Genomic DNA, 23,105 nt, shown 5'->3' on the forward strand with positions numbered 1-23,105 from the left:
TAGTTGGCATGTTTCTAGAGTTGATCCGTTTATTCAGAGATCTAACAAGGGCTAGCTAGAAATTTGAACAATAGTTTATTACCATTTTTAAGTACAAGCCTGTCAGAACAGAGATTTTCTTTTTTCCYCCAATGTAGACCTTTCAACAAAAAATTAATCAAGGTTTCACTGGAATCTCTAGTCAAAGCCAGAAGTAGACCTCATACTGGTACAGGTCTTCTGTGGCCCCTAAGATTACCATGAACACTAGTCTTTTGCGTGTTAACAGTCTTCCTTCCTCTTTTTTTAATATTCATTTCCATCCAGTCTGTGGCTGAAAAGTGAAAGACGAGCCTGAATGCGCCCTGAGACTGAGGTGTAACCCCTGGTTCTCTAAGGTAGTGTTTGGCCACTTCATCTCTCGGCGCCTGTTCACCTTCTCTTATTTCATTATAAAAATCAGCTAGGCTATTTTTGCAGATGGTAAAGCACTTGAGAAGAACAACCGAACAACCCTTTCTGCTACTCAGTCTGGGAATAAAATAAGATCTTCCCTAAAAGTACTTTAAAAGGTATAAAATCTCTGTCGTTCGTCCTAAGAACATCTAACAAAAAGGGGCTGTCCTTTACTCCTTGATGAAAAGGATCAGATCATTACCAACTCTCTGAATGTGCACAGGCATTTTCTTAACTTGTATTATTTTTTTAATTCTTCTGTTTGGTAGATTAGTCTTTAATTAAAATATATTACATTTCAACACACAAAGAAAATTTATAGGAAAACAATATATAATAATAGTCACAAGGCTGTGTTCTATGCTACAGCATAAAAAGAGAGATTCCTTCTATAATGTGGAACAGTTTATTTTTGTAAGGTTTGTCATATTTGTTTGCATTTAAAGCATTCAAAGTTGCCTTTAAAGCTTGTATTTAAAGTATGTCCATTTCCAGGTTATTATAAAATTCTTTCAATTGTTTGAATATTGTGTGGAGATAAAGCAAACAAGCGAAAAATGTGGAAAACGAGGCCACAATTACATTATGCTCTAAAAAAAATGGAATATTACTATATGCACATTATATTGCAGAGGCACATGCATGGACTATATTATTACTAGATTATTTTAGATAATAGAAATGGTTGTGACAGTAGTCTCCCAAAATGTAAAAACTAAAAATAGAATTGCCTGATTTAAAGGCAACGTGTTACTTTAAGAAATAAAATCAAAATCTGGGAATAAGAAATCAAAACTCTAGTTATTGTTGTGTACATAAGTGTTGAGGTTAATTCCTTATAATTAATTTAACTTTAGCTTATATTGAATTGTTAGTAAGGATAGCAGAAGTTCTTTTAGTCAAATTAACATAATGCTCATATGGCAATAAATGCAAGAAGGAAAATACCGGGGAAGCCTGAAGCTTCATTAGTTTGTTTCCAAAACTAATAGAGAAAAATTTCAAGCACTGGTGGTGGGGCATTTCTAACTGTACTCATCTGTTTCACACTATTTTTTGACAGTCAGTTCCGTATTTGCTGGCTTCTTGAGTGAAAATATTTTTTCATAATTTCAGGTGTCAGGCCTGTTATAGTTAAAATAACCCTATAAATATCTGGTTGTAGATATTTGTATATAATGGATAGAGTATATGGCTCGTTTTCTTTGAGACAGTCTCTGCGACTTGGTCTGTGGATGCTGCTGAGCAACATGAGCTTCTGATGGTCTATCCTTTCCCACCACGAGTGAGAAATGTACCAGAAGCAGGGAAGTGTCTGGCATCATCTCTGTTTTCTGTAAATGCTTTTGAAGTCATCCTACCCTATACTGGAGTTGGAGGTAATTATTGGGTTACTTAAACAACACATCCTTCTTTCTGGAGTCATTGAATCAGGTCTTAGATAAATGTTACCATTTGTGTAATACATGAAGTTCAGTAAAATAACATATATGTAATTTGAATGAAAGTACTTAAAGGAAAGAGCCTTGAGTTAGTTTAGGACAGTTGCCATTATATTACATTATGAGAAATAAGAAATGTCATTTCCTTGGGAGATACTGAAGGGCCTCAGCTTTCATCATAGGTAGAAGTTAGGGATCATGCAAGTGCTACATTTAGTAAGGCAAGGGTTTTAACAAATTTAGTGAAAATAACCTGGAGATTTTTTTAATATTCTATTTTTCGATAAAATTCAGGGAAGAGAAGAGAGAAGGAGTCTCTAAAGTTGTTTAAACATAATAGCTGTTATATTAACCCATGAAAAGTAAATAATTGCATTTCTTCAGGTTCCATTAAGCAGAAGCATGGTCTAGGGACAGTATTAGGATTATCTTCAGGGGTAGATGAACTAGAGATTATGGAGTCATGGTGAGATTAGTATTAGAAAGTGTCCTCTGATTTGATTTTAGAACAGTGTTAAATGGTTTTCTTAGGGAGAAATTACTCTCTTCAGCATGCCAGTCTGCCTCAGGTTTGGAAGATAAGCAATCCCTGTTTAAAAGTATACTCAGTATACTTTTCCTCTTACAGATAATATTTATTGTTGTTGTATTTTCTCAGTTCAGTATGGCTGAGGAGGGTCCTTCTTACCATGGAGAAGCCCTTTAAACATCTAAATCAACAAAAGGCTCTACATGTTTAAAAGGGATTTTACAAAGCAACTATTTTTGTGTAGGACAGAAACCCTGGACACTGGATTATGTTGTAAAATATGGACAGGCCAGTGTTTGGCAAGGCGTGTGTCAGGGCATGTCTGCTTTACCTGTTCAGTGAGCGCAGTGCTGGGAAGGGACTGTGCCCAATGTCTTCTTTTCTTCTCTGCTCTTGTAATTAGTGGGTCCTGGGCTGGACCTTGGCATCTTTTGTCCTAAAGGATGTCCTGTTGATGGATGTCTCAGTCAATAAGATGGAGAAAATTAAGGTACAAAATAGCAGAGAGTAACAATGCGCCAGGAGAGGAAAGATCTGATTAGGTTTTGGTTATCTCCCACTGAGCTACTCCAAGAGAAAGTAGTGTTATTCTTGCCATTGAACTTCATCTCAACATAGGTTGGGCATTAGAGTTTAGGAAAATAAAGCCTAGAACTGTGGAGTGTGAGAGAGATGTTGGAGGTGAGAGCATGCCAACCAGCTTGGGACATTTCCCATTAGCTTTTTCTGGGACGAACAGAGAAGTGCTGTTCCTTCAGGCACTATTGAATCTTGTCTTGGTAATAATGTAGTGGCAAACAATTCGCTATCTAAATGACTTAGACACTCTGGTGTAACAGTGAGGTTTACGTAAGGAGGCAGGCATACCAACTTAGTCTAGGACTGCATTCAGAGTTTTGGAGAAATTAGATAAGCACTCTATATTTGACTTTGTTTTAGCCTAAGGTTAGGTATATTTCTGAGTCTATGTTTTACAGTATCTTCTTCACTTCTGTCTTCTCAAAGGGTGTTTCCGTAACATCTGTGCTGCTAAGGGTAGTCAGAACTCATGGGAGCTGCTCTATGCTGATTCTACTCTGTGAACGACCCTGTGAAGGACTGACTGTGCTGTGCAAGACACAGCTTGGTTTTTCCCAAGAAGGCAGCTGGGCACATGGCAGGGTCATACCCGGCAGGCCCTTCCTCATCCCCCTCACTGCAGGGAGTCGCAGTCACAGAGTCTGTACTGTAACCTCTCCATGCTCTGTTGGAAGTGGAGTCTGTCCACTGAGGGAGATGCATCCTGTCAAATCTTTACATCCTCTCTGGGGCACTTCTGGTGCCTGGTGTGAAAAAGAACCCAGTGCCCAGTGGTGCTTGACTTCAGCCTGGAATGAAGGGTTTTGCTCCTTCAGTGAGGCTTTGAACATGCTCCCTTGTGCTTGCACAGGCAGTGGCAGCACCAACCACCTCCTCCCCACAATACTTCTGTGTTCCAGGGAGAACTCATCCATATTCCTATTCCATGAATTCCAAACTAAGGGAGGCTTGCAGCAATTGTTAAACTTTACCTTAGATAATGCAATAGTAAAAGACCCTACCTATGTCACTCTGGTTTTAAAAGTAGATAAAGCACTCAGTTGCATTCTTTAATGCAAATCCCTCTAATACCTTATATGCTATTAGTAGTCTGCTAGTTATTTGATGGAAGAGAAAATTAACTTTTCAAAGAGCAAGGCAAAAAATAGAACTGAGTCTATTACACCAGCCAATCCAATATTCTGCACAATGAGATAGTGTTTCTTTCTACTCATTACGCCTAGTAAAAGCAATCAACAGAAGCCCGAAATGATAATTGTGTAGAAATGAGATCTGATTAAAAGTAGAGATCGACAGGTATTGGAAATAACCCACCATCTCTGCAGTTCTATGCAGTTCAAGTATTGGGCTGTTTAACTCTGTGATGCAGGCCTAGTTTTCTTCCTAACTAAACTGCTGTAAAACTGTGCTCATAGCAGACAACTGTGATCATAATGGACATATGTCAATTTAAAACTGAAGTAAATACTGAGAATTGAAGCCATAATATTCATTCAGCTTGGAAACCAAAGTGATGTTTTATGTTTTGATCTCTTTGTTGCTCATACTACCCCAAAGCATTCAGAAAGATACAGTAAATCAGGACCTACTTCTGTGTTCCACCAAGGTTAATTAGAGTAGAATTAAAACTGCTCTGAGTTTGCCCATAAACTCTGTAATAACATTCATTAACCATTTGGTGTTTATCTAAAATCACTAGATTACACACACACACAGAACTGTGCCATTCTGGATGCCATATTATATTTAGATTAAATGAAAAAGTATGGTGATAATTCAGATGTTGTTTGGAACCTGTTAAATGCCAAACTCTGAGGGAGATTTCTCCTCTAAGGAGCAATAAATGGGAAGAGATGAGTGTGAGACACTTATTTGTGCTTTTTCACATACCCACAACCAGGCTGCAGTTTCAAAATGAGTTCAAGGCTAATATGATAAGTAGCAGCTCCTCTTCCAGCGCAAGCCACATTGCATTTGCTAAATATAGAGAGGGATGTAAGGAAAACTTATCAGAGGGAAAAAGACAAAAGGGTACATCTAAAGTATATGTACCTCTTATCTTTCATAATGCAAGATGATTTATGTATACTCCATCTTAACTGGACACAAGTTTTCCTTTGCTCTTCCTGCACAATAACTGCAGTTGTAAATTATTTTTGTGTTCACATTCTTTCTTATTCCTTCTTCAGTCTACATCTCCGTCGTCCGTTTCATGCATTGAACCTTGTCCTCCTGAGTTGCCTTAGCCCTACTGCCTTACCCCTGCATYGCCCAGAGGGTAAATTGGAGTTTGCTGGTGAGGAAGAGGGATGCCCAGAGCTGGGGCATCAAGAGAACGTGASGGAGATGGGAAAAATCTCAGGCGGCGGGGCTACCAAAGAGACCAAGGAAGGAAGAAGAGCGAGAGCTGAGAGGCCCCTTGCGGCTGCAGCCTCTGTGCCAGCAGCACAGAGCTCTGTTATGCAGCAGCAGTGAGTGGCTGTACGAGCCAGAAGAGAAGGACTTGGCAAGCTGGAGTAGTCAACCCTTTCTTTAAACACAAGCAAATCAGACTGCCTGATGGGCCCTGTATCTGCTAAGGCAGCTGAATACTCAAGCTGTTCGTGAGATAGCTGTGGGCAGATCTTAAATATATATATATGTATATGGTGTAGAAGGGTGGAATCTAACCTCTTGGCAGAGTCAGCTCTACAGGGCTAAACTGGAGACCCAGTTTAATACCGACAGTAGAGACTAACCTCTTGGCAGAGTCAGCTCTACAGGGCTAAACTGGAGACCCAGTTTAATACCTACAGTAGAGAGCAGATATTTGTATGGCAAAGATTGTTTGGAAGAGGAGATAGCATTACCTGTACTGCAGAGTACCCATGAACTGTGATATAGCAAAGACAGCTGTGACTATAAGTACGTGATTACTCTTTTTGTGTGTGGAGGGAGATGTGTAATGCAAGGGTTTCAGTTGAATCTCAACTTAAAAAAAAACAAATAGTCATAGCCGAACAGTTTCTGTACAAGAAAAAGGGAAAATGGGAAAATGCTATTTATGGAGTTAAAGAAAATGAATCACTAAGTGAGAAAAAGGCCATTTTTCACTATATATCCTGTATTGCGGGGAAAGTGCTACAAAAGATAAAACTGCTGGGACACTCCTCATTAGATGTAGTGTTATTTATATTGAAGGATCTGTGAGTAGTTTCTCAGATATAGAAAGGCTTTTTACTATCTATACACTACTAATCATTTCTTTGAAGCCCTAGCTGTTAACCATGCTTAAGTAAAAAGTCCAGTAGGTGAAAAGCTGAGTTTATCCATAGTGCTAATCAATAGTAGACATTAATAGAGTGAATAATAGCAGTATTAACAGTTCTGGCAGTGAACCAGTTGGAAGAACAGGCATAAAGTATAGATACAAATGACCAGATAGATGACTGTGCTAGAGAATAGAGCAAATTTGGTTAGAGCCATTCTTTTCTAACATAGAGACCTAACTTCCCTCTTCAGAAATGAATGTATACTTAAAGGAAAGACATAATTTGGTAATTTTAAATGAGCTCTGTTGCCAAAACAAATGATTGCTTACGGTTGTTTGTTCTCTGTTGGTGATTTGGAGGTGTTTTTAGTCTCAGTTATACAGCAGTCTGTTCTCACTGGGCTTCCTTCAGAAGTATTTATCCATGTAGAAACTTGATGCAGCATACATATCCCGAGGCTTCTAGCATATTAAAGTGCCAGTTTTGATGTACAGCCTTCTATCCTCTCCAGTGAACCCCTCCCCACTGCAGAATCAGCAAAAACAACCGAAAGAGGCTGTAACTGCATAAGAAGGGTCCTACAGCATCAGCCTTGATCTGTCTCTGGCCCATAGTCTCTGGCAGTTTGATAGTGTAGCCTGATAGACTGTGGCAGTAGAGATTCTATTTAAGGAGGATATACAGGTCAGGCTACTTCCTGCTGTCCATTCCCCCCTCACAGTCCTCCAGCACCCACTGATATTGTTAGCGTTGTTTAATGGTACATTTCTGCTTATTCCTTTAGCGTCTCTTGATGGACCTGTCCCATGAATATGCCTAACTCGCGTTTTGAATCCTCTGCAGCAACAGAGTGAGCAGGTAATCACTGCTTACTCTGTTTAATATATGTATGTTCTTTATATAGATATATATAGTTCTTAATCTGTTTTAAATTGTTCTCCTGCAAGTTTTATTGATTGTCAATATCTATTTTATTTTAGGATTTGAGAAGCAGCAGTTCTGTCTTCACCATGGGAAACCATCCAGAAAAAAACGGTCTTTGAGCTTGCGGAATTGCTATCAGCTGGTACGAAATAGCCCAGGTGACAAAAGATTTTATAGTTATATACATGCACAGTATATCTGTTTTGTCATGTTCAGGAAGTGATGTATTCCCAGAAAAAGTTCAGTTTCTTTGGCCTCTTTCTTGACATGAGTGCTGCCATGATGACCCGTTCACCTTTTTCTCACAACAATCTTAAGCTCTTATCACAGATAGGTTGTAATAAAAACAGTTGCCAGTAAATGTAATTGATTAATATTTATATGCAGTCATTTAAGCTTCTGATGTGCATGTATTAAAAAAAAAAAAAAATCTCGTAACATTCATAGTTACTTTTATCCGTTTAAATTGATGCTGTCCTTGGCTGTTAAAGCAGATGCTTAAAAGTGATCATCCATACAGAATACAGGAATTAGGTCTGTAAGAGATAAGATAACAGAGTGCAAAATAGGATGTCAATGGCACAAGATAAATGCTGGTCTTTACAAAAATGAAGGAATTAAGGAATGTTTGCCCTAAATTTTTATCAAGGACCAAAACTGTACTGCCATGTCCCTGCCATGGGAGACTTGTATTCTAAAAGCAATAGAGAAAGAGAAAGCTTCCTTACGCTTTTTTGTCCTTCAGCCTCAGACTGCGCGGATAAACAATGACATCCAGTGACTACCCTATGTAGAATTTGCATATTTAACTACTTCATCTGCGTGAATCTCAATTACCCATCTTCCCTGTGATGATTTCTCTCATTCTAACTCTTCTGCCAGAGCTATGATTTTGGTAAATAGGTAAATAAGAACTGGGGAAAAAAAATACAGTCCTTAGGTCCCAAATGGCGGAGTATTCCTGCCTTGTGGTGCATGATAGACAAAAAGTCTTTTACAGGCTATAATTTTAAGGATGCACAGTTTGTGTCCTTTTGGCCCTTACAGCTGTGTGTTCTGCTTGTTATAAACTGAGCAATTATACCTATAGTTTTTATTTTCTTTTCTCCAGGAACTGCACGAAATGAACATGTATAGTGTGGTTATCTAATCTCCAAACTCTATGCATATCCACTTTGGGACTGCTTTTCTATAGCCTTATAATTCTGTGACCCTTAACCTTGTCCTTGATTTTACTTTTCCCTGCAAAAACAACACAAAAGCAATATATGTTTCTGCTAACAGTGAAAGACTAAAACAGCCCATTCTACTTCCTCCAAATGCCATTCCTACAGAGTATTATAGGAATATATACTGGGAAGGAAAAATTGTTCTTCACCTATTCACCTATTACTGAAGCACTAGAGGTGAAAGCGGATCACTGTATCTTAAGATCCAAAGAATTTCTGGCTTTGTTACCTATCTCTGGGTACTGGTAAGATGTATACCAGTCTGTAAGTTACAAACAGTAAACATCAAGACATAAAGAGTGAAGACAGAATAGCCTATAGAGCAGCCCTAAGATACCCAAATAACCATCAGAGGTTTTGGCAGCTAATGTGAAAACAGAATAGACTTAAATCTCTTGTGCCAGATGCTGTTCTTAGTTACATGACACTCAAGACTTGGAAAAGTAATGGTAAATTAGTAAGTTATTTCTTTCTCTAACTAGCATATATATATCTATATATACAAACAACCCCTCACAAGCCCCATCCCTGCAAGATTAGGTGCCCCATGCTCAGCTATAACTTTCCATTAGGACTCCATTTCTTCTAATTTTCTGTGCATATCTTTTTTAATTTCTGTAGGAATCTGAGGGATGCTTCTTTATACAGACAGTTGCATTCTGATGTAGTAAAGATGGCCAACTGGCAGCAAGGTCATAACAACCATTCCAATTTGCAAGGCCTCTTGCCAGCTGTCAGATTTGTCTTTCATGGGATTAATGTTCTACAAATCATTTGTACTGAGGCAGGTAATAGAAAATGCTTTTCTGCAATTATATTGGCAGTGTAGCTTTCTATCCTAGTTTTAGTGTTATATAAGTGTTATATAAGTTTTTTATTTTTGTGTGACATACCAAGATCAGGTGGCAGTATTTTTTTCTGGCATCAAGAGGACTTTGATGGAAAAAAAAAAAAAAAAAAAAAAATGAGCTGTGTAAATATTGCAACAAAGATGATTCCATCACAAAAATAACAGAAACAGTGTGTGAATGAATATGTTGTACACTTTTCTAGTTGCCAAAGTAGCTGGGGAAAGGTGATAAAAAAGGGTAAACATAACGAGCTTTCTAGTCTGTCCTGTGATCTTTACAGATTAACATACATGTAAAAGAGCTTAGACAACTTTGTGGCAGCATTGCCTAAGGAGGGCTGCAGAACTGTACTTCATTTAGTCATCATCCTTGAGTTGTGCACTGTACAAGGAAATAATATCTCAAAATCTGGCTGCATAGGCTGTATATACTGGAAAATCTTGAGCAGTATGTTCACCGACCACTCGAAGTTGGAAACAGCAATATGCAAAATCTTGTTTAGGGTACTCAAGGGGGAGCATAGTTAAATAAGATGAATTCTATAGTCCAAGCAATTACTGTTGAAGCCTTATCACTTTGAAAGGAGAAAGACATAAAATAGTTGCTTAAATTTATAAATAAAAAGGAAAATAAAGAAAAGGCAACTTCAAAGCAATTCATATGAAATCTAATAGAAATCAGAAACAATAACAACGATGGTATTTTCTTCCTTCTTTTTTTTTGCCTGCTTGTGAGGAGGTCCATGATAGTTTAAGCATGACTTCATTTCAGAGAGACATCAAGGAGATGCATTTCCCAGCTAAAAGCAAAGTTTCATCCTTTAGGATGAGTTAAAGGAGCAGGAAGGGACAGAGTAGGTGATATGCAGACTCTTGGTTTTATATTTAATATGTCATCTTGAACACTCTGCTGCACCAGCAGTATATGTGCTCCAGAAGTCTATCTCTGTAAGCATATTCACCTTCTGGTGAAGCGGTCATTGCAGACAACATGCATAAAAAATGCTTTTTAAAATTATTTTCATTTTCATATGATTCTAAATCCCTGTGGGTCTGGGTTTGTTTTTAAATTCCCCAATTTAATATGATCATGAATTTTGATTCTGGTTTCATTATATCATTTTAAATTTGGAATGGTAGCATAAACTAATTCATGTTTTCATGAAAAATTGGCAACTGAAATATGTATGGAGACAAGTTGTAAAGCTGTGGCAAGCTTAAGTCAATAAAACAATGTGACATGCACTGCTGAGGGAGAATAAAACGAAGGACATTTCCATATCCCAGTAAACCCTAGCATGGCAGTAGGACAATCCTGAAAAAGCAAACAGGACCAGACACTAGTTTAGTCAAACTGGGAAGCCTCGGGTCACCTTATCAAGAGGCAGTCACCTAGTGTACCGTATGATGACAAGCAGTAAGGCTGCCAGTCTTCTCGATGTGATATTGAAAATAGCCACTCATGCAAAAGCTGAATGTCCAAAAATCAGTCAGTGTGATGAGAAATTGAGAACCTAAAATTCACTGGAAAGATGCCAATGGGTATCAGTGCCGGGCACATGAATGTATTCGTTATATAATGCTGACAGATCGAGAGAGCACAGAACGGAGGACCTAAGGCTCTTCACATGTCCCAAAAGTGAGCTAGGTCACAAAGGCAAGCACAGAAATTGGAGATAAAACAGAAAGTTGCCTAATAATCGAATATCCGTAATAAAAAGTACCTGTGATCAGATGATTAGATTGTCTTCAAGACATAAAAATCCATCATTCCTCTCAAAAGTCATTGATGCAAAAGAGGAAAGGAGAAGGAAGTCAGAAAAGTAGCTTATGGCAAGACAGAAGTGTTTCACCAGACACATTTATTATTTTTTGATGGCATTTTTTTTGGTACATTAACCAATATATTATATTTGGTAATAAAACTGTCATTGCTAAAAAGAGACCACTGCTAAAAACCAGACCAGAAAATTCGGAAGGTTTTCTTAGGTATGTGCAAGTAAGTGTGTCATAAATGTTAGTTTGGATTTATCTTTTCAGCCAGGCCCCAGGCCTATTGGTACTTCCATGTATTATCTGCTACGTTTTCTATTTCTTTGCTTTGGCATGCAGTGATTTTTGTAATTATTATGCAGGCAGATAAAAGTCTCAGTAAATGATTTTCAGCATGAATCCAGCTCTAGATTAATGTTCTGGAGCATATTTCATGGTAAGATGTCTTTCAGGTGATTATGTTTTGTCTATGGTTGCTAGTGATCAGTATATAAGGAAAATAACTATGATATTTTGTATTTCAGTGATGTAACACTATTTCTACCTTTGCTTGAGACTATTCTCTTGGTAATGAATGAACTATAATGAAACTGAGAAATAACTTTAGTTTTACAAAGTATTTGATTTACGAAGGTAGACCTGCAAGGTTCCAACTGATGCTTTATGTATGCTCACTTATTAACTCAGTGTCCTGTCTACTCTGGACATTTCATTACATTTTCATAAACTGATACTGGTGGTTGTAATTGATTCTTTTACTTTTTAACGATCTATAATGAGGTGCATAGATCTAAAATGGTTCTAAAAGAGATATTCATTGCCCTTATCTTTGCACACTCACAGTTATGATATAATATCTCAATCTATTAAAATGGTAATTTAATTTTCTGATTAAACATAGATGTAATGCTCTCCAGTCTCAAATGGGAGATGATCAAATACTGAATAAATTGATAAACCTCTATTTAAGGTAGGACAGTGGGATGGTTCTCTCTGAATAGTATTGATTTATTCATTTATAGCTGGATTTGATGGTTTGCAGTCACAAAGCTGGTGAGTATTTCCTGGGCTACAGAAAATTAAACTTCTGTGAAAGAGCTCATTAATAAGGCTCTGCTTATAAGAATATTGAATTTATGTTAAGAGGAGGAAAGAGGAATCTATATTATGAGAAAATGTTATGAACAAGTTAGAAGATGAGATTTCAAATGTGTTTTCTAAATTACTTCTCAACTTGGCATGCAAAATTTTAGCTCAGCATTTTAGCTGGTTTTACAATTAATCCCTGGAATATGAATAAAATCTTTGAAATATAAATGCTTTAAATTTTAAGCACTTCAGATCCTTAACTGTAAGCAATTCGAATTTTAGAAGAGGATTTCCATTTTTTTCCTCTGGGCATAATGAACCATAGTAGACAATATCTTAAATTACAAATGTGTAATATATGAGTTTTTGAAATTTCTTAAAGTGAATTACTTGTTTTATGTTCATATTTACATACTTGGACAGTAGATTTGACTGAATTAGTGAGCACCTTGTTTTCTCAAAATCAGACCACTTATATTTGCAACTAAAATTTTGATAATTATTTTGGATGATAATTATCATATTTATAAAAACTGTGAATCCCTAAGATACAGTGTTTCTGGATACTGCATTTCCTTGTTGTAAGAAAATGTCTATGGTTTGTTAAATATGATATTAAACTTACTATATGATATAAACTTACTATATAAACTTACTATACTACATATCAATACTAGAGATGATATAGTATTTAGGTAGATAGCTCATAAATTATATGGAAAAATACAAGAAAGAAATAGATATTGTACACTTGGTATTGTGTTTATTCGTACACTTGGTATTGTGTTTATTGTGGACATTTCCAGCAGAGAATTATTAATCTCGGGGACACTCCAGTGGCATAGAATAGGATGAGGCTAAGTGTTTTTTCCATAGAGATCTGCTTCCTGCCTTGTGGCAAAGGCACCATTTCAGGAATAGAGGCCAGCGCTGTTGGGAGAGTTATAGAACATGCAAAGTAATGCTAGCTTCTAAGGTAGGCTCCTCACCAAATACCTCTGCCCCTTTTCAACTGGCCTGGGGTTGTGTGCCTGGGATTCAAATGATGAAAAGCAGATCTTTGCAGCCACTGCTATTGATTGACAACAATACAATGACTGACTAGACCCCAAATTTTCTTGTGTGTCTTCCATGCATTTCAAGATGGGTGTATATTTGTGACCTCAAAGGTGAACAGATCTTTTTTAAATTCAGCTTAAGCAATACACATGTTTCTCCTACTGGGAAAATGGGACTTTTAAAGTATGAACAGCAAGACTGTAATGATAACTAAATTAATTAGCTTAAGCTATTTCTAAATATCATTATATAAATAAATAAAAACAAGCTTTACTGAAAGTCAAGATGAAAGAATGCTGTGTCTCAGCTAGGACATCAAAGCCTTGAAATAATATGGAGAAGAAATAGAGTACTAATTCTTACTGAAAGCAAAAGTATTCCTAGGAGAGCCACTTCTTCTAAACCATATGTCTTTGACATAAACTGGCAATAACAGAGAAAACTACTGCTGAAACTCTGAGAAATGCAGCTTTAATGTTTGCTCCTTTTCAGTGATATTGGAGTAATTTGACATCATAGGAGACGCATTGAACATCCTTGTTTTGAGGCCTATACAAACTATTGAGCTGTGCTATAACAGTAAGACAGTGTTGCTACTAACTGGGATGAAATCATCGTCAGAGTTCAGTTCGAGTTTATTTGGCACCTACTTTTAAATAAGGTTTGTATTTAAACTGCAGGACATGTGCGTTTTGGTAAATTCCCTGCTTGAGAGGTGTGCTGTGGCTGGCTGTATAGCCTATCCAATGTGACAAGCTAAACAAATGTCAGCAAAAAATTTCACACAGTTAAATTACTACCTCCTGAATAACTGAACTGTTCACCAAAGACAGACTACTACCAAGTGCTAACTTTTCAGAAGTGGTTTAGAAGTGAAACTCAGTGATAATCCAGCCATGAACCGTTACATGCACTCACAGCTGAAGGAGGCATTGAATCATAGATGTAGCAGTGACTTTCGCACCTTTCCATTTTCTGTGATAAATTCCAGAACAATTCTATTTCTTTATTTGTTTTTTGTTTGTTTTTTTTTCTTTACATTATGTTTACATTCTAATATAATGAAAATCTAGATAAAATCCTCATCACTGAATGATTTCTGCCTAAACACTCTTAATCAGTGGGTAAGCCCCAAAGTCATTATAGTTTGAGAGAGCTGTTAACAGCTTTTTCTCTCATCCCATTAGAGAAATTCCTTGACCAGTTTTGTTTACTCTCCCTCTTTCACTCACTGAAGCTTGAATTAATTCTTTGCAGAAGAATAACTTTAAGAGAAGTAACTTATCCCTTCTCTCTTAGTAATCACCCTGTAGCTTTTTGGTACGGTGCTCATCTGATAATGATGATGAAACTGAGAAGTCCGATGTGAGGTAGTAGTGATAGCCATGAGGTTTCTGTGTGTAGTTAGGCTTGAATTTAGAAGAAAATGGCATTTTAACTTGATTTTGCCTACAGTATAATCTAGTGGGCATCCACTAATGATGTCTGTCATACTGACCTCCTTGGAGGATGTGTTTCTCAGTCATATTTATAAGAATTCATGGGTGGCATGGTCTGAAATATCAGTCAGAGAAATGAAATAATGATATATTTCTGCACAGTTAATAAACACGCACTATATATATGATTAAAAAATGTTTTTCTTAAATATTGTAAGGTAAGTTGCCAAGTCCTTAGGACACCTCTGAATAAGAGTCTAATGTATTTTAAAAAAAAAATGTAAAAATGTTTAGAATCTCCCACTGAGCACTTATGTCTATATGTGACAAATCACCCTTTCGTAAGGAGATATATAGTAAACTAGATTATGTAAAAGATGAAATAAATCAAAAACTTCTCCTTTTTCTCTGATATATAATCCTTTAGGATTATATTAGAAAAATGGGCATTATAAAAGTCTTTGTTGTTGTAGTATTTGTCAAAGATTTTAGCTGTGCTTTCAAGCATTTATACAAAGTACAATTAAAAAGAAGAGCTAAAGATGCGCCAGTGCAGTAAGTTATTAAAATTAGAAGTCTTATTAGCACTTGAACAGAAACAGAGGCTGCAAAACTGAATTGCTATGCCATGATGAAACAGCACAAATAATTCACAGTTTTCTTTACTAATTGTCTATATTACATTTCAGTTGAGAAGTTTGCTAAGGAACTAAACAGATGTGTTTACTCAGTTTTGATAAGCTAGATTAATTTTATCTTTATATTAAGATCTAGTACATTGTTTGAAACCTTTATGTTCTCCTTTCTCTGAGTGTCTTTTTTTTTTTTGCATTGTAAGGACAAAATATTTTGACCTGTTGTATAAGCTGTCACATAGACCAGTTAACCCTTACTTTAGTCGGGAACTTATTGTTAGCTCAGTTAATACTGTAAGTTTCTGATAAAAAGTAAAAATAAAAGGATATTATTATCATTATTATTATTATTATGAGAATGTGTATGAGTGGGATGGTGCGATGGGGTGATGTTGGCAGGGAGTTTCTAGCAGCCTTTGTTTTTTTAATAGCAAAGGCAAAATAAGTTAGTTAACCAACGTAAGCTCATATGAGTCTGGATACCTAGCACTGTCATTTCAAAGCTGGTGATGGTGGTTGTTGTTGTTTGTGTGTTTTGCAATAATGTTTGCAAAATGATGTTCAGTTAACCACAAACTTCCTCTTTTTTGGATGATCTCTTTAGTGACTTCTGGTTTGTTTGCGTTTTGTTTCTTCTTTTCGGATATATAGTTAAGATAGGAAGGAAGTAGTTAGAGGCATGAGATGTTTTTGCTATAGAAAGATAGATCTCAGCAAGGGTGAGGAATGGACCCACTGTTGATATTGATAATGTGAGCGCTGGGAAGAAAAAATGAAGTAAAAGGATAGTTCAAAGAGTTGATACTAGTTACCATTGCATGCCTGTTCCTGAAAATTTACATATACATATGTTAGGCACACTTAATAATGCTATTATAAGTAAAAATAACAACTTCCAATAAAATCTGGGGTAAGGAAACTCCTATGCCATTTCTGCATGTTTTTATTCTTTAAAGCAGCTGATTACACTTTAGGTCTCTGCACATTCTCATAACTGCATTTATAGAAGACTAATATGAATTAATATGAGAAAAACACTAGTTCATTTTTAGATCCTTCAGTGATGTTTTCTGGTAGAAATATGGTGTTAATTTTGGTTTTCATTCACTTGCTCCTTGCCTTGTTCACCTGGACAGCCATGGTATTTTGAGCTGCTCTAGGTGCTGAGTGCACTGCTCTGCTTCTGGTAAAATATCTGCTTAGCTTGGATGCAGGGCTGTGTTAATCAACTGAACTGCTCTCTGCATTGAGCTGCCGCCACTGTGCAGGATCTGGTATGAGGACATGAGCTTGCATGGGACCTCTGTGTGGGTCTTTGTGTAGGCAGAAATGCCCTAATACTTAGGGGGTTTTGTATGCACAAAGATTTTATATAGAAGATGATAAAGTGCCTTTTGTTCCACGCACATCTTGTCTATGTATATGTATGGATGTTATTGTGTACATATGTCCTTGTCTCCTTGTATTGCAATTTTTTGTTTGGATGATCTGCAAGTCAGATAGACATAAAATAACTATATAACTTGCTGTAAAGTATGTAAGATACATGATATAAAAGGAATTATTTGGGGGACTTGAAAATCTGAATACTTATCATGGTGTTACTGGAATTGCCACTAACTGAAATTAATACCTTATTCTGAGATAGTGTTCTGTATTATTTGTAGCTATTTAACTTGCACATGGAAGATCTCTCTTTCAAAATCATCTCTTTCAACATTAGGCTCCCGTTAATCCACACGTGAACTATGAAAGTAATATTTTACTTTGAGCCCTTTTGTACAGTGTTGTTTTTCAAAAAGAAGTGATTGCACGACTGCATGCCAGATAACTTGACTGATTGTTCCCCCGTTACGTCAGCTGGTCTAGTGATAGATATTGCCTCTCCCTATAAACCTAATTTCTTCCTTCTAAACCTGCCTTAGTGACTTCTCTGCCTGTTTGAGAAATACCAGAGAAGCAATGATTACCCGGGAAGCAGTCATCTAAAATATGATGCACCTTGCGTTAGAAAATGTATCAAACATGAAGTATGCTATGATGTTACATCAGTGTTGGAATAACTTTGCATTATTTAGCATCGTGGCTGAATGTGGAAGTGACTTTTTAGAACTTGACAAGGAAGTAAATTATTAACAAGTGAAGATACTTGCTTAAGTATAAGGACCTAACAGTGATCATTAAAATTAACACCTCATCAGTAAGTGAAATGCCTTAGCAAATAAAAATAAACTTGTTTTCTACTTAGGTAAGGTGTCAAGTACCAGCAAATACTGTACCAATACATATTTAATTATATTAATGCTAGAAGATTACTGCACGGGATAGTAAATATGTTCCAAAAGGATCATTTCAGTATTTAATTGGCAATTACCACATATAACCTATTTCATGCAATAAAGAGACAGGATAAAAAACATTAAGTGAAAACAATGTGGTTCTAATTGGGTGATAAGTACTTCTCCAAGCATCATAGTTGTATACTGAGAACAAACTTTTTGGTCAAAGTGAAGATTTTTTTTATACACTAGAATCTGACCCTGAAATTACCTTTCATTCTGCAGTCTAATCTACTGAGAAATTCTGCCCCATTAAAAATCATGTCTCCTTGTGTTGAAAATACATCATCTTGCTAGACTTGCATCTTAGGGACAAATCTGAAAAAGGATTTAGATGTATCTGATTTGCACTTATACTGAACTGCCTCTAAAATCTGTAATTCCTGAGATGTGTAAGCATCACACTGTCTTTAAACTTGTATGGCATCTAGTGCGTTAGTAATATATATATACCCATTTCCTGGGATCTCCTCCAGCATCAAGGCTGGGCAAGAATGAGAGAATGAGCCCTACATGTTTAGTTGGGATCTGAAAATGGGTACCGAGAAGAAAGCAGTGGAGGCAGCTGCGCTCTTGTAGCCTACAGCCTGGTGGTCAGGGCAGCTATTCAAGATCACTTGTCACCTTTCCTGAGGGAACTACTACCTACAGCTGCCGAGATGAGGTTTTCCCTCCCAGCTTTGTCACAAATCCTTCCTCCCGGAATGGGGCCTCTGCACTGTGGTGCAGCTGAGGTCAGCTGCTGCCCTGCCATGGACAAGCAGTGCGGGTTCGCTGGTTAAAAGTCATTATTTTGTTCCTTACATCACATATTAATAGTTGATAATCCTTTTGTGTTAGATTTGAAATAATTGTCTCCTCGTAAAGGTTCTTGGGTTTCATAACTTCTGATGGTATCTACCTTATCATTCCAAGTGTCTGTCATCATCATCAGAGTTCTAATCTGGATAATTATTTGCATCCTCAAGTGGGTATCTGAAAGAAGCTAGAATAATTGCATCTTAACGTGGATATTTCTTGCCATTTGGCCATAAGAAAATTGCAGTGACTATCTTAGTATCCGTAATCTGTGTTATAGAGACCTGAAGCTAGGTGTCATTATTTAAAAATAATATTTTTGAAATTCTTGCAGCAAAGGAAGAAATCTATTACTACTTTTTGCTTGCCTTATATGCCTCTGTAGATGCTAGAAAAGCATTTTGTCTGTTTTCTTTCCTTCTTGTTATCACATCCTAATTTCAAAGTTATCTTGGGGGTTTGTGTGTCAGTCTGAGCCTGATCCTGAACTATCCCAATTTCTCCGTGCATGTTGTAATTTCACCACTTCTGTGACTTGCCAGGCACACTACTGTAGCCGTACATCAGAGAGGCTTTGTCTGCTCCTGGGAGCTCTGTGGCCAAGTGGTGCCCGCAGTGAGTTCTGAGCCGCCTTCGGTGCAGACCCTCTCCAAGTTTACAGCCATCTCTACTCTTTACCTTTTGTGATGTGACAGTTTCATCAAGTAGCCTGTCCCTTCTGCTTACTCTATAAAACGTCTGTGTGCTCTGCTCCCTGGCCCTGCTCTTTAGGAAGGCTCTGTAAACATCATCTTAGCGGAAAATGAGCTCATCTGGGATTCTGGCTCCTCGTAGTTATACACAGGTTTCAATTTAATCTTTTGCTAGTATTAAGCCGTGTTGTCCCAATAAATACTAGCGTAGCCGCATTGTGATGCTTTGTCAAATATAGCACCACAGGCTGTGTGTCTGGGACAGGCCTGCTTTGCAATGTGTGGCAAGGAGCTAAGGTGGGCATGAAGTCACTGCAATATTTTGTATATTTATGTCTGTTGTAACACGGTTTCAAGCAATGTCGTGTCTGTATTTAAAGCTTAGGTGATGGTTCTCTCACAGGTGTCTTGTGAACAAAATGTCTTTCTTTAAAAGAATATATTTTCTATTTTAACTTAATACCTTTTACAACAGCCATTATTTAATGAGCAAAATATATTTCTATTTTAGTGTAGCTAATCAAAGATACAGCCTTTCTTAGATAGGCCTAGTATTTTAGACACAGGAATTCTGTGGCAGCTCGTTCTTTCTGTTCTTTCTTTCATGTTCTTTCATGACATTGCAAAAAACGTGGCTGGATGTGTGAGGTCAACACACTCGTAAGCGTGTTAAGGCCTATTTCCCGCAGTATTTAAGCAACTGGTCAGGTGTATTAAGCATGCATGTTTTTATGCATGAGAGATTTTAAAGCATCTTCATATGGAATCTGGGCCAGCATGCATGGTGTTCTGATCTCATTCACAAAAGTAAGAAAGAATCAATCCAGTACATCCAGTAGCTGAGTAGTGAAAGTATTTTATGCAGATAGTCAGAATTTGATCAGAGCTTTAGATTTGTATTGAGAGTGCTTGACTGGGTTTTAGACTTAAATAGCTGGAGGTTACTTAAAACTGCATTATGCAAAACTTAAAACTATATGACAAAATCGACCTTAGAATCATCCAAGTCCTGCACGTGGTCCAGGTTGTGGTAGCTCATGAGGCAAGCTGAATTCCAGAAGCTCTGCACCCTCGTGGGAGACTGTTCTTTGCACTCACTGATGTGAGTCATGCTGAAAGAGTCCGTTCTAGGACCTGGCCAGTAATACGGTTTCCTCCTTGGCCCTTGTCACTTGGCTTGCTCATCGTGCCTTTGATCAATTTTGTGCTGTGCCTAACTGTGATGCTGCTCTGGATCTCTTGCACTTCCAAAGCCTTTGTCATGTAAAGGTGAATGGCATGGGTTTTGTAGCTCCAGATGCTTCAGTGCCTTGTATATGTAAATGTGCATGTGTACACGTATGCTGGTAATATCCCGTTCACATTTCAGGAGAAACAGATTCTTATGGGAATTCAAAGCCAATTTTATCTCCAGAATTTCACTCATTTACATTACCCTACAAGAAATGAATTATATTGCTCAGGTATCTAGGCAGAATAGTTCCAGTACTTCTGAGTACTCACACTTGTAAAAAAGGTGTAACAACACCAATTTTCAAGCATATTATAAGTTTTATCCTACTAATACTCTCAAAGGACTGTGATACTACAGTGTTGAGTGCTGTAGAATTGTCAATGCATAAATAAACATCAGAGGTAAGTAGTATCCTTGAGCAGGATCCAAGTGTCCTCAGAGGTTCTAATTGTGGTGAACAATCCACAGAGAGAAGAATGTACTACTTTGGGAAAGGTTATTTAATTCCCTTGCTTAGCATGCCAGTGAATTCTAATTTTATTATGAAATACAAAAACAACAAAGTGTAGCTGCCTGGCCTTTAAATCCACTAGAATGAGTATGCTACCTGCAGTGAGATCTCTATTTGCCAACCACCTGAACAGGTTCCAAGCAATTTGGAACATCTCACTGTTCTTTAAAACATAAATTGTTCCATGGCAGCTGCGATGAATACATTTCAATTTTGAAATGAATATTTTATGATCGTACCAGTGGGGGAAAAAAAATTCTGTACACCAGTCTATTAGACATGACCATCAGTGCCACAACTAGAGATAAATGGAGCCTGTTCTAACATCAAAAAAAAAAAAAAAAATTACATAATTAACTGCTGTGTGTGATGCCAAGCAAATTCCTAAATTTTTTTCTTGAGTAATATAATAACATTTTCTGACTGATGTGTTAAGAAATGGTATCATTTTGTGAATTCTTCAGGAACTTCCCTCACAAATTTTAACCATAATACTTTTCCTTTCCTTTGCTGACTTCCCTAAAGTAATTCACAGCCCATCAGGAGTCTGCTGTCTACAAACTGAAAACAATCAAAATATTTCATTAGAAGTATGGTCTTTTCCATTTTTTCATTTTTTCAGATTATACACGTGGGAAAAGAAAAGAAAGATGATCACGAGTATACAGCAATCATATCGGAGATTTTCTAAAGGTTTCAAACCCAGGAAAAGGGAAATGTAAGCACGTTCTCACAAACCAGAAAGTAAATTAAAAAATATCGGTATAACTAAACACAAGCTTGATGAATAACTTGATAATTAGATACTTCAGTAAGCATATTTGAGTTTGTCCAAGAGAATATGACAGGTTTAAAATTCTCATAAATCAAATAAATATTAAAAGAAAACTATAATGATTATGTAATCTAACTGGGCTGACTTTAAATTTGACACTGAGCAGAGACTGTAGCCAAGAATATCATAAGTTTTTTTTGTTTGTTTTTGAATATCATTGCTTTTAGTACAAGGATATACTTGCAGTTATTTTCAAAGTTAGTCCATTGTTAGTATCTGCTAATAAAGATATACTGGTTGTTGTTAGATGGAAAAGCAGAAAACAAAATTCTAGTATTGATTAAAAAAAGAACAGACTAACCCTTAAAAAACAATTCAAATCAAGCTATTTCTATCCAAAGAAAGGAATACAAGGTTTTACTTGGCTTTTGTTTTGTTTTCTATTTACCTTACTAGTATATTTTTAGGCTGTTTTTACCTTACTTCTGGTGCTACTTTGATTGTTGCTGTGTGTTTTTTAACTGGATTTGCAAGTCTGCTGCTCCAGAGTGGAAAGTTTTAGTCAAAACACACAGTGAGAGATGCTACAGATACATATATGGTTATCTTCAAAAAAAAAAAAAAAAATTATCTTTAGATTTCACTTCAAAGTGCGTTTTTCTGTTTTGCCTTTTGTTTATCTTTTTCTGAGGTTTAAAATCAAACCTTAAATTGGCTGGCAGAGAAAATGTGTCTCAGCCAAAATAATAGCTACTGAGCAATATTTTGTGTCTTTCTAGAATGTAGGTTTTTTTTTTTTTTATTACTACTAAAGAAGCGAAAATCCATATTGCAAGTCAATGAGTTATTATACTGTAGAAGAAGAAAAAAATGCAGTTAATGTATTTCATTGCATTAAAATGGATTTTTAATGTTGCTTTTGAATGCTGTTGTCAGTCAGTCCACTCTACTGTGTTTGTTTCCACACAGCCTCTAAATATGTGGAGTTTTTGGATACCTTTTGCTAGGTGTTAAGGAAGATGTTGCACAGCATCGAACTCCCAGACCTTCAGTGTAAAGAGGCTCTCTGCTCTTAAGAGGCACTTTTAATATGTTCAACTGTAAGTACCTAATATTGTTTTTATTTTTTAAAATATAAAGCTATGACAGCTTGAGTAACTGACTACTTGTAATCATGCCCTGTACCTTCTCAATTTCATTTTCTGTACATATAGATATGTATATATGGATGTGTGTGAACAGACATATGTGGTTTAATCTTTTTCAAGAAATTCTTTTTGTGTATGTTAGGAAAAATTAACTGCTGGGAGACCTTCATGTTAAGCAGAATTTTACAAACCAATTTCCGTGTCCTACGTATTCTTTTTGGGGTGAAGTGGTCAGCTCACTTACTGTGTATTTAACTTGGAGTAGTATATTCGTTAAGCACTGCATGAAGTGTTTGTGCTGCAAAGGAAACATTTTTAATCTACCTAAAAGTAATGGGTTTTCAATTCTGGCAAAAAAACAAAACAAAACAAAA

At 36.7% G+C, this 23,105-nt stretch overlaps 1 long non-coding RNA gene across 3 annotated transcripts in view; it reads left to right on the top strand.

The window, feature by feature from the left end:
- LOC112950119 overlaps window positions 1-23,105 on the top strand; it is a 72,513-nt gene that overhangs the window by 22,648 nt on the left and 26,760 nt on the right. Inside the window, exons 5-11 of one of the 3 annotated variants that reach the window (XR_003249955.1) lie at window positions 307-377; window positions 460-551; window positions 1,650-1,814; window positions 7,021-7,094; window positions 7,217-7,318; window positions 21,431-21,526; window positions 22,553-22,683. This is a non-coding gene — a long non-coding RNA (uncharacterized LOC112950119). The remainder of the gene's footprint in view (window positions 1-306; window positions 378-459; window positions 552-1,649; window positions 1,815-7,020; window positions 7,095-7,216; window positions 7,319-21,430; window positions 21,527-22,552; window positions 22,684-23,105) is intronic. The other 2 variants (XR_003249954.1, XR_003249956.1) reach the window with 2 other exon arrangements.

Source organism: Nothoprocta perdicaria, unplaced genomic scaffold (genome assembly GCF_003342845.1).
Source record: "Nothoprocta perdicaria isolate Ctin4 unplaced genomic scaffold, notPer1 scaffold_31, whole genome shotgun sequence".
Taxonomy (NCBI): domain Eukaryota; kingdom Metazoa; phylum Chordata; class Aves; order Tinamiformes; family Tinamidae; genus Nothoprocta; species Nothoprocta perdicaria.